This window comes from Coloeus monedula, assembly GCF_965178545.1.
Source record: "Coloeus monedula genome assembly, chromosome: 3".
Lineage (NCBI taxonomy): Eukaryota > Metazoa > Chordata > Aves > Passeriformes > Corvidae > Coloeus > Coloeus monedula.
In genome coordinates this window covers 12,170,539-12,183,331 of record NC_138783.1, presented here as the reverse complement: position 1 = coordinate 12,183,331, position 12,793 = coordinate 12,170,539, and positions in this window count along the sequence as shown.

The window sequence follows — 12,793 nt, the reverse complement described above, 5'->3', positions numbered from 1 at the left end:
TCTTTTCAGCCAGGTAGGAATTTTTCCTGAGTTGAAATTTTGTAGTGATTTTTAGAATTATTTGAAGACTATTTCCCACAGTTTCAGTTGTCAAACAGCATGGTATAGCAAAGAGCTCATACAAATCTTCCTACTAAACTTGCAATAAAGGCATATCCAAGGCCAATATTCTTGGACAACAAACCCTGTGAGGTCTAAGAAAAAAATGTATATTTGCAACCAATTTCAGGTTCTTTTCCTTGGGTTTTTTTGTTTTTTGTTTGTTTTTTTTTTTTTTTTTTAATTTGGTTGGGATATGGCTCCAACTATGATTCAACAGTTATTGAACATGGCATTCTGACTACATGAATCATGTGTCTTCTCTTAATATGACTCATGGAATCCTAGAGTGGCCTGGGTTGGAAGGACCTTAAATATCATCTTGTTCCAACCCCCTGCCACAGGCAGGGACACCTTCCTCTAGACCAGGTTGCTCACAGCTCCATCCAACCTGGCCTTGAACACTTCCAGGGGTGGGGCAGCCACAGCTTCTCTGGGAAACCCATTCCAGTGCCTCACCACCCTCACAATAAAGAATTTTTCCCAATACCCAATCTAACCCTACAGCCTTTCAGTTTGAAGCCATTCCCCTCTGTCCTGTCATTCCAGGCACATATAAATAGTCTCTCTCCATCCTTCCTGTAGGCTCCCTTCAGTAAGTGGAAGTCTGCTGTAAGGTCTCCCCAGAGCCTTCTCTTCTGCAGGTTTATTTAAGCAGTTACAGCACGAGAAAATAAACCAGTCTTTTCTTTACACTTTTTATCCTAAAAGGCAAAGCTTTGAGGCCACAGTTATACAGCTAAATATTAAAACCACCCCAATTTAAATCTGTAAATCTCCATCTTCTAGACTCCAAAACACAAACTGCTCTTTCAAGGTTTAGTTGCTCCTATTCAAACATATTTAATTGCCCCTGCACTTTAACACATACTTAATACAATAATGATAAATTTTATTCTTTATAGGTTCATGGATTTCAATTGTTGCTCAGAGCTTGGAAATGCCCTCCTGAATGAGATCAACCATTGCACAAAACCTCTTAGTAAGAAAACAATACCAATCCACTGCCAAGACCTTAAGTATCTGCTATTAACTCCTCGTCAGATTTGAAAGCACCCATTATTTTGCACCAAAAAAATGTGCTTTCCTAAAAGGAAATGGTCCAAATTCACCTCAGATGTCAGTTCATAGGCTTCATCAAGGGTTTGTTCAGCCAGCATGCCAAATAAATTAATTGCTTTTCTAGCTCAGCCAGCATTTTGTACTTCAGTTCAAATTCTCTCCCATTATTTTAACTCTGGGTTGAAAAAAATAAAAATCTCATTCTTGTCTTTCTAGCACGTATTTTAAAGGGAAGGAATGAGGCACTGTGATAGAAGTGAATGTCTATCTAGAACCTTGGTTAAATATCCATTGGGAAGTTAAAAACTGGTGATCAAAATCACAAGACTCTTCTTTATGTCTGTATTTTCAGTATGGCATTCAGTGATGGAATTCTTTCTTGTCACATCTTTGTCAGTCTCTTTTATTCTCCAAAGAAAGGAAGCTGCAAAAAGCACTTTTGCTGAAGGTGGTGAGGATGCTTATGGCCCTGAAGAAGTTCAGTCCACGGGCCTGAGCTGGCACTCCAGAAGACTTTTGCATCCTGAAAAGGTGGATCCTTACTCTTTTTGTAGGATGTGACAAGGGTCTGTCACATCACAGACAGCTCGTTGAATTCTGGCAGGTTTTGCATGCTGTATTTGTGGGGAGCAACACAACACCAGGTATTGAAAAGAAAGACTAAAACATTCCACACTGGTCACAGTTCATGCAGTACTAGAGATTTCTCGTGTATAAATTTTTCATAGCTCTAGACCACACAAAATAAATTAATTAAATCAATCAATAAATAATTTAGTCTAAACTGTTTCAGAATGGTACTGAATTCCTGAAACAATTAAAGACTAGAGAAAGCATTACTCATAGATAGTGCTATGGAGGCTTTAGTACCAACTGTGAAAGTGGAGTGGCTTTCATAAAAAAGCAAATTTCGACATTTCTTAAAACTCATCTAAATGTTTCTCTTGACTCACTCAGAATTATCTCAGTCATGGTGATGGACTTCAATCCATCCCTGTCATTTGGACAGTTTTCATCCAAGTAATGAAAAAAGATCCCTTTCTGAGACTCAGATAACAAAAGGCCAGTAATGTGGACTTGGTTGCCTTTCACTACTTCTTAAATTTTACATTCCCAATAGGTTTTCATCCATTTTCTGCTGTAGTCAGGGGCCCTGCCACTCCTCTCAGGTGAAATGGCATTATCTAATGGCCATCAGAAAGAAATGTTTCAAGAAATCAAAAATGATGAGAGGAAATGTCTGCCCTCTGCACACTGACAGTTGAGGTCATCTATCACTGCCAGTAAAGCTTTTTATTTTTTGTGTTCTGGCCCAAATCCAGACTGTGCCAGGTCTGCAAGATTAGTTTTGATTAGATGATATTATAGTTGGCCTTCAGTTAGCTTCCCTTCTTGCTTATCTTTAGCAACCAAAAATCAGAAATCATGTCTCAAAGACATAGGATTGGCTATTGCTGCTTATATTTTTGAGGTTCACTTTGGTTAAGCTGTCAATAATAACTATTAAGACTAGAAGCTTACATTTAAAACAAAAAAGAGAACAAAAATTTTAAAATTCATCTAGTCACATGACTTCAAACTCTCTTCTGTAAAAGTTAATTACAATTAGACTCAGGAAAAATCCTTCAACACTGGTGTCACAGAATGAATCTTTTATGGCTGTAGCTTCTGAAATCCTGCTTTCAGAGCTGCTTGTGAACAAAAGCCTGGATATACTTGAGGGTACTGTAACATTTCTGGTCTGCTTGCATAAAAAAAGAAAAGTAGCAAAAATGAATTTATTGCTATCAGATATCCAAATCAAATAAACTGGAGAAATCCACAAAATAATGGGTGCCTTGTTCCTCTCATGGAAGTACATCCTTTTATAATTGGACTTTGACATTAATCAACTTTGTCATTCCTACCTTTTACATAATCTTTATGACTCAAATCTTAAGATCTGACTGGAAATAAAACACAAAAAAACATTAAAGGGTACCCATAGATGGTGAATATTTGAATAAAAGGATAAGTCTTCTGGAACTAAAACTCTCCAGTGAAACAAAGTCAGGTTTCTTTTAGCTATGAAAAAGCCAAAGAATATTACTTTTTTACCACAGACACCAAAACAGTGTCTTTGTCTGTCTGGGTGGTTTTTCTCCTTAACATACATCCTACTCTTGCTGTCTAAAAGGCTTCTGGGTGGGTCAACAAAGAATGAGAAAATTAATACACCTTGAGAGCCTGTGAAGAATAATATACCCCAAAAGACAGCATTTCGTTTCACTTCATGTACAATTAGACAAGCAACAGTTAAAATAGTAATGATTTCCAAGAGATGGCCAACATTGGCCTTTTTTTGCTGTTTTTGGAGAGGTTGAGGTGTTTAGGAGAAAACCCACTGAAGCCAGATACACAGAGTGCAGCTGCATTGTCCATGTCCCTGGCCAAGGCCACTTGTGCACCCAGGGAGGGAAGGAGGATGAGGAGCTGAAGGCTGCAGTTCTCCCAAAGCACCTGGGTACAAGGAGTTTCTGCCACCCTCAAGTGTGATGAGTACAACTCAGGTTGGTGTTACAGAGAGGTGAAATGGGAACAAGGAGAGGTGCCAGCCTGCATCCCTCAGCAGCCAGCTGGTCAGGCCATGGATGTTTCATGGATGTCACTTTTATTTCAAATAAGAGCACAGAGGACATTTCCAAGAATGCCAGTTGACAAGAACTAGCACGAAGAGATTGTAAGGGGTTGTACTGGTAAAAAGTCTCTACAGGGAAATGCAAGGTAGACAAACACTGTTGTAAAAGACATTTCTCCCCACCATCTTTCATCTAAAAACATAGAGAAAAATGAGGATTTTACATTTGAAGAGCAAGCATTCAGACAGTTTATGCTTATGGCTTGAATCTTTTTATGGTTTGAATTGTAAGTAGTTCTGTTAGCAAGGGGTGCAGCAAATTGAGGTAGGGGGGAATGATGCTGAGCTCTCAGGGATGTGATGGATGCACTCAGGTCACTGAACACCACACAGAGGACAGGGCTTGAGGAGCAGGATGCAAAGGGCACACAAATCCCCCTCTCTAGGTGTGCCAGCAAACAGCCTGAGTGTGTTTTGGCCTGTCAATATGCAAGTGAATATACCAGCTGATTTGCTTGGATTTGTCTCATACTTGTGCCCTGTTGTCCTTTCAGAAACAGTGGAGCAATTTGTTCTTTCCAATTGTCCTGGGTTGCAGTGTATTCTATTACCATCCTCAGGAGCTGTTGAAATCAGGTGGGGCAGTGTTTCCTTGCCTCCTCCCCCCAGACTATCTTGCTGTTAATGGCCCATCATTGTCCTGCCACATGACTCAGAGATAACTCCCTCTGGACTATCTTCTGTTAATGAGCCCAATCAACACCTGGCCTTATGACTCATTACCCCATTGTGAGATGCTCCACCCAGAGGGAGGAACCAAGCATCCCATCCTGGATATAATCTGGGACTCTGACCACCAGAGACAACCCTTCCCACTGGATTTCCAGAGGACAGGAGCTACATAGCCACCATTGGACTTTCTGAGGAAGAGCAGACCCCTTTACTACAGGATCACTGCTTCAGAGGACTGCAGCCACCATTCTACCAGACTGCTACCACCACCCTGCCTAACAGGATGTCAGGTTGTACCTTGACTCTGTCAGTTTGACAGTGTTTTCTTTTACCTTTTTTTTCCTTTTCTTTAATTTCCATTAAATTGTTATTCTGACTTGGTGCCTCCCACTGGTTTGTTTTCAAACTAGTACACCAATTTATCAACTCCAGATACACTCAAGCTTAAAATATATGATTAAATTATTAAGGTCATAAAATGCTGCAGTTTCAAAGAGGCTTGCTCAGATTATGTTTGCTGGAAACACAAGACAAGGCTGTAAGTTTGTGTCAGCTGCTCAGGAGAAGACTCACTCACCAGAAAGATGGGTTGCTTTGTCCCAAAAAGTGTAGAGGTGAAGGGATGTGTCCATGTAAGAATGGCATGAAATCCAGGAGCTAGAGGGAAAAGGAAACCTATACCACACAGCGAAGAAAAAGGGCATTAGCACCCATTCCAACTGTTATTACAGCACTGTTATAAATACTAATGACAAACCATTTTTTAAGTTTAGTAAAAAAAAATTCAAAACTAAATGAAAATACTTAGAGAAAATATGCCGAGTCAAACAATTAGGGGCTGCTCCTCAAAAGACACATCTTTCAAGGGATGATTAACAAATCTAGGTAAAACATCATTTTCCAAAATGAAAATATTATTTTTAAAAATGTCAACCAGCTTTTTTACCCAAATGTCACAAAAAGCAATGGTTGCTTTTCACAGGAATTCAATCTCAATCCACTCTGTACTGGTGAAGAAACAGAGGTTTTGGTTCTGTTCCAGTGACAAAACCATCACCTTCTGTATCATAAAGGGAGACTATATGCTTGACATCAGAATGCTGGGCAAATCTAACCTCTGCTTGACACCACAGACCACAGGAAAATGCAGCAGGTCTTTTCAGCTTCATGAGTACAATAAATCTTGGTTTGTTGCATTAATAATACTTGTTAGAAGTTATCTGAGTGTCCATATATACTGCAGTTGGGAATTTTCTGACTATGTAGATGAGTTTTTTTGTTTCAAGGATATGTACCAAAACTTACAGCATGCTAAAATAGCAGTAACAGTTTTGGGACAGAAAAAAGTTATCTGAAAGTCAAATGAGGACTACAGAGGTGTAACTGGTTGTTCATTTTCACTAGTTCTCTCTCTTTACAGCCCTTGTGGTCAATCAGGGAACCGCCCTCAAGAGAGTCTCTGTACCTGAGCAGAACACAGTCCATCAGCTATGTCGTTTCAACCTTAACTCCACGTTTCCTGACTCTGGTGAACTGTAGCAAATCATACCCTTAGTCTGATTTCAGCAAATTTTCTTCATAGGAACATGTCTTTACATTCTGCTTAAGCACAGTATAGTAGCAAAAATGTAGAATAAAAGTGCTTTAAGGGATGGTGAATGATTGAAAAATGGGGCTGGAATACACAGACAGAGATTTCTCTTTTTATTTCAACGGAGAGATTTCATTACATTAACCCCACTGTTCACTGTGAACACTGCATAGATGAATCATTTTGATTCTCAGGCTGTGCTTATTTCTGGCTCATTTGGGTTTGATCCTGGAAACCCTGAGACTGGAGGTGCTTAACAGCTCCCTGCAGAGCCCAGTGTCTTTGCAAAAGACAAACCTTGGTGAATGTCACATTTTCTAGTTACCTCTGGGTTTCATAAGAAAAGAGTTAGCCTGTGTAATTTAACATCATTACTGTGCTTTTCTTAAGCCAGTTTGGCAGAGATTCATCTCACTAACTTTAGACATCTAAAGGTGCACTGAAAATGAGAGAACATAAGTTCTCTGGGCTCCCTTGAGAGCCCATAGAAAGTCAGGAACCTCTCGGCAGCACTTCATCACATCTGTATCACATACTTACCTTGGCAAGGGATGAATCACCTGCCAGAGGTGCATGTACCTCTTGACAGTGATTCATTTTAGCCCTGAACAGGCTGGAAAACTATCTACTACCAGGTGTTTAACTTTTGGACAAGCTAAAATAAGTTTGATGAATCCCATCTGAAAGCCCTAAGTAGCCTTTGCTGTTTACTTTGCTTTATTTCAAGTCAGAGGAGAAGGAGAGTTTATTCAGTTAAGACCGTCTGGCCATTGTCCCTGGTGACTTCATTTGATGTGCAAGTTATATATTTACCCACTCCTATTAATGGTGCTCCAACAAGGAGGATGACACAGAGGCCCAGGGGACATGTATATTGTACCTTTACCCTGAAATGGGTCTGAGACAGGGCCTCAAGCTGCCGCTGACAGTAATCCCACTCAGCTGAATATTGTACACCATATGATCCAAAAAGTGTAGCTGAAGTTTGTTATGATAGTTCAATTAGCTTAGAACTGGTTTGTTTTGTCTTGCCATATTTCATGGATTTGATGCCAGTTCCAGTGCCTTGTAATACCAGAACAAGGGATTTTCTTATGCATAAATGTATAATTTTTGGTAGATGTATTAGATGTGTGCAGTAACAGCAGGCATCAGCAAAAAGGTACATAGCATTCCACTGCATCCAAAAGACAAGGAGCAAAATTTACAGACAATCAAACTTTAAGTACGCTGTTTAGCAGTAATTCCCTTTTTTTTTTCTTGGTCTTAATATGTGTGGATGGAAAACAAAAAGAGCAAATGAGCACTTGAAGAACATACAAAAACAAGGGCTTCATTGAAAGGATCTGTTGAGAAATGAACATGAAAAAGGAACATGAGACTCAAGACTTCACATTTAATTTTTAAAAAAAACAAACACAAATACAGACCTTTATTCATTTATATGTAATACAAAAGAAATGCAAAAAACCATAACCATTATAGAGGATTCATGGCAAGATTCTGACTTAATCACGTAGAAAATTCCCATTATTTGAAAGATGTAAGAGTACTGTGTGTTTATACATGTCTGAATTTCATTCCATACATTTAGATTTAGCGGTCTTATGTTCAGTTGGGTTCAGTGACTAAATTGTTGCAAAGTCAAAAATTTTCTGAAACCCAGATCCAGTTGGATTTGTTTGAAAACTGCAGCTCTCTGTCTCTTAGAGGAAGACAACAGAAGCAATATACCTTCATTAGAACAGGGAAATTCTGTTATGACATAAAATTGAATCCTAGCAATGCAGGAGTTGGGATTACTGCTTGGAGAGATTTCTTTTTCATGAAATGATGAAGAACAAAACCTTCTTGTCTATAATCAATATGACTGTCCTACTAAATCAATTTTTACTTTTTGAATAAAATTAATAGAGTAAGAGACACTAATGCTAAGTCAAAGCAAATAGGATTTGTCCTTTTCAGCATTACTGTCTGAGCTAAAGCATGCAGAGTTTTTCATGATCCTTCCATCTAGTCACTGCTTGCAGAGGTCTGGGCACCAGTCAGTGCCTTCCAGATCCATCACCTGCAAGTTCCAAACACTTCTGGATGCTGTGAGTTGTACTAAAGGACATTCAGATGAAAGAATGTGACTCAAATAATCACAGAGGAAGACCTGCTAAAAATAATGAATGATGCTTAGACAGCAAGGGGCTGGGTTTTTTCACAGCCAAGGGCTTCTCTTACTGTGGAAGCTGGAAGTGGAAAGGTTTTCCATTTGATTTTTCTTGCAGGCAGTAGGTTTCCTCAGCTTCAAGAAATTCTGCACATCTCTGGGCCTGGCACCAACAGCAAATGAATTCACTCTCAGCAGAGAGCCAGTGAAAGGCTCCTGAAGCTTTGAGAACAGAGGATCTTAAAGGCTTTGCAGATAAGCTTTTAAGTGCTTTGCAGATAAAATCAAAAGGTGGGGATGAAAATGAAATAAAAGTCTCTAAGAATGGGACGTATTTAAAAGTCTTAGCTCTTCTTGTCTCTATAATCACAATGAGTTTATAGGTTAATTACTTTCAAGGGAGTGAAAATTAGACTGTGATACCAATTCAATATATTCACTACTAAATGTAGACCATTCTTCCACACTTTTATAGACATGCTTTTTAGTTTTCTTTTCCCTTCCTCTCTGCAATAAGCATTACTGCAGACATTGCTCTTTGCTCTTAAAGTATTCGGAAAAATTGGTTCTTGCAATTTGCATTCTTTATATTGTCGCTCCTATACCTATAAAAATTGAAGTGAGAGGACTGAGACAGAACAGGGTAGTTTCATGTAATCACCAGCCTGGAAGTCATTCAGATAATTTTCTCTAATCCTTTCTTTTTCACAGAATTAGTTTGTTTCAAATATATCTCTTTCCTGATGCTTTCTCAGATTGCTCCCTCACACTATCTCCCAAGAAGCAGCATCAGAGTTCCCAGATTTCTAAGAAATTGTCACAGATCAGACTCAGTACAAAAGTAACCGTTCTGTCATGCACATTTGTATGTGCCCAATAGCCAAATGGCAAGAAAAGTGAATTAGGATGGGGGTTCAAGGGTTGCTCTGGACAGACAATATGAATGTTTAGAGGCTCAAGACTGGGAAATCCATTTGCATTATTAAATCCCTTCTCCACCACAACACAACACACAGACAAGCCACAAGAGAACCTACTGCATGTTTATTTTGCAGCATCCCTGAGGATGTAAGCTAAAACTTAATAGTACAAAGCAGAAAAATTAATGAACAACTGAATACACTGAAGGAGATCTGAAGACACCCGAGACATCACTTACATTTCTGTGATAGCACAGCATTTCTTAAAGTCATCTGGCCTCCTTCACCTAACAAATAAGACACACCAGAGAGATTTACGTTGAGCTAATCAGGCCCTTAGGCTATGTCTGTACTAGTACAGGCCCAGGTTGAAGCTCTGGCCTGTGATTATCCAGACTGCTCCCTGTCTGTGTGCTCCCCAGCCCAGCTGTTGCCAGCTGCCACTCTCCCAAAGAGCAGGAGGGATGTTTGGGAAATACACACCCCAAGGGCAATTTCCAATACAAAGTACCAGGTATACCTGATTTGGGTCCCTCCATCTACCACAACCCTCCAACATTATCCCATTAGGCTTTGCACCTTTTACTTGCCCTTTTTTTTCATCCCATGGCAGACAAATTTTATTAGCATCTTGTGACAACACAGCCCTCCATTATTCCGGACACTTCAGGATGAGAAAACAACATTATACTGTAGTTAAGGGGTCTGCTTCTCAAGCCCATTAATTGAGCAGTTATGTAATGACTTCAACGTAATACATCTGAGTTGGATTCTCTTAATTTAACCTCAAATTTATGTAAATACCATGCTGACATTCCCATCTCTAATATTTACACTATTATTTGCTCTCTCATTGTTAACCTAATTGAAGTGTGTGAGATCCAAAAAATTATTGCAGTGCTCACTTAATATTTACACTAGCAATGACAGGGTCTTCTTACAGAAAATGATCCAGCAGTCTCTAACATTTTTAATGTCATGTGTCCAGAAGTGAAGACTGTGGCTCTCTGCCACCTCTGGAACAGGGTCCCAGTGAGATTCTCCCTGCAGCTCAGTAGAGTCACTGTTCCAGCCCACCACACTCTTTGTATGACATGCAAATATCTTTTTAGGGCCCTTTTCTTTCACTGGCCAGGCAAAGCTATAAGGACAACCAAATGACTTTATTCAGCACATGCTTCAGCTGAAAACCAGAAGGCATCACATTACCTGTCACTGTTCTTACATGAAACTATTGATGGAAAACCTGGATGCCAAGAACATTGCTGCTCATTTTGTGCCATTCTAACGGCTCACTTCTAATAGATTACTAAATATTATCTCTGATTTTCATTTTTATTGTAGAAACTTTGTAAGCTATGACTGTAAATTCAGATCCAAGCTTAAGAAAATGTTGCATTGTAAAAGTCAATATATCCAGAGTGGCAGGAAGGAAGTAAAGAATAAAAGTAGTATCAGTAAATTTCTGAAATTAAATCATATCTTATGCTTTCTAGATGGAAGCAGGACAATAATTCCCACTTGGTTATAATTTTTATCTATTCAATATCATTAAAGGAGTATGAAAATAGTGTGTATATCTGCAGGCACAAGTGATGAAATGAAACTGTTAGATGATTCTTGCTTTTCAGCAAGAAACTGTCTCCTTTTCTGATATCCACTCCAACAGAAGTATTTTTAGGTTAAAGTGTATATATATATATTTCATATTGAAATAAGAAATAGGCTGAAAATTTTCCTTTAATATTGTAATTGTAAATAAAAGATCAGCATTTTTCTTGCAGAATATTTGGAGCATTATGGATTGTACTTCTCTACAGTTCATAATTACACTTCTGTACTCTTGAGAGTCAGATAATTTATGACTTGCAAACCTGCTGCAGTCAATTCAATTGCAATTTAAAATTAATAGTATATATTGACAAAGATTTGGATTCATTATCTTTATTATGCCTTTTCTACTCCTTAGTTAAAGAAAAAACCAAAGAAAACAAAGCCAGATCTCAAGAAGAGCTCAAAATTTTAAAGTAAATATTATATATCTCCAAAATTTTATTCCTTCCAAAGGAAAGTTGACATCAAATGATTAAAAATTTAAGAGTACATTCCAAAGGAAGAAAATTGCAGCTGGAGCCATGTCTGTTTATCCAGAGTTAGACAGCTAGGCTGAGGAGAAGGAAAAGGCTCGCTTATCTGAGCACCCCCACCCAGGGCAGGTTAATCCTCACAAGCCTTTTAAAGGTCGGTCAAATTTTTTATCGCAGCGATGACTTTTTTTAAGGACATCAGAACAGTCAGATGTTGTAACAGCGAGTACCACACCCCAAAATCTTTTTGTGGTACTTTCTTTGATTATAACAGTGAGTCATGAAAGCTGATAACCAAAACTGTAAAAAAAGCGTAAAAGAACATGGGGAAATTACTAAATGAAACAGACAGCTGCAATGTATATCAAAATGAGTGACTTAAAGTAAATAATAAAGGCAATAAAATCACCAGTACAACTTTTCCATTAAAGTTATAATTAAAACAAAGTAATAGTTCATGATACTTAATCTTAAATGTAATTAACATTAGCTGGCAAGGGCTGGCTGAAAGATTGCTGTTTATCAATGTGCTTCTACTGTAAAAATGGAAGTGACAGAAAAATGAGTCTTTGAGGGCCTAATGGTCTGTCTTGGAGAATGAGTGTAGCCCACTGTGTGAACGGATTCCACATTAGGATCTGTGGCTGGGGAACAGCCTTGCTGAAAGGTACCTGGGGTCCTAGTGGACAACAAGCTGCAGATGAGTGCACCACTGCAGCAACAAAGGTGAAACGTGCCGGGCTGCATCCGCAGGGGCATTGCCAGCTGAGATAGGGATGGGATCATCCCACTCCACCTGTCACGTCATACCTGGAGAACTGTGTTTAGTTCCCGTCCCCACAATTAAAAAAACCAAAACAAAACAGGGAGAGACTAGAGAGGGTTTGAAGGAGTGAAGATGTTATCAGAGTATTTTATGCAGTGAGAACAGTCAGTCACAACCTCCCCAAAGACGTGGTAGAGTCCCCACTACTGCAGGTTTCCAAGATGTGACTGGATGGTTGACAGATACTCTCATTGAAGATCCCCTTCCCATGAAAGCTTGGACCAGAGGAAATTTCAGGGTCCTTTCCAACCTGGGCAGTTCTATAATTCAATGATTCTGTTATTTGGAAGTCTAACCCCAAATCCCAAAATGTTATCAGGGAAATCATATACCTGAATTACACTGTGAAAATCATGCTGCAAAGCAATGATAAAAACAATCCTGCTACAATAAAAGCACAGTACGCAGCAATATTTGCCAAAAAATATTTATCAAATTTGAGGTGAAAATGTGAATTGTTTATAGGTACACTGGTCCTAAACAAAAACTAACAGGTAGAAGGTTACTCACTGTGTCTCACAGTGGCAATTTTTTTCTGGGATATATGTTTCTGGAGAATCATTTAAATAGCTGACAACTGAATCTTTTGAAATATCTGTGCACTTTTCTGAAGGACAACTGTTTCTATAATCTAGCATGAGCAATATGAACATATTCAAAGGTATCACATGTGTTCACTTGATGAATATTGATTATTAAAA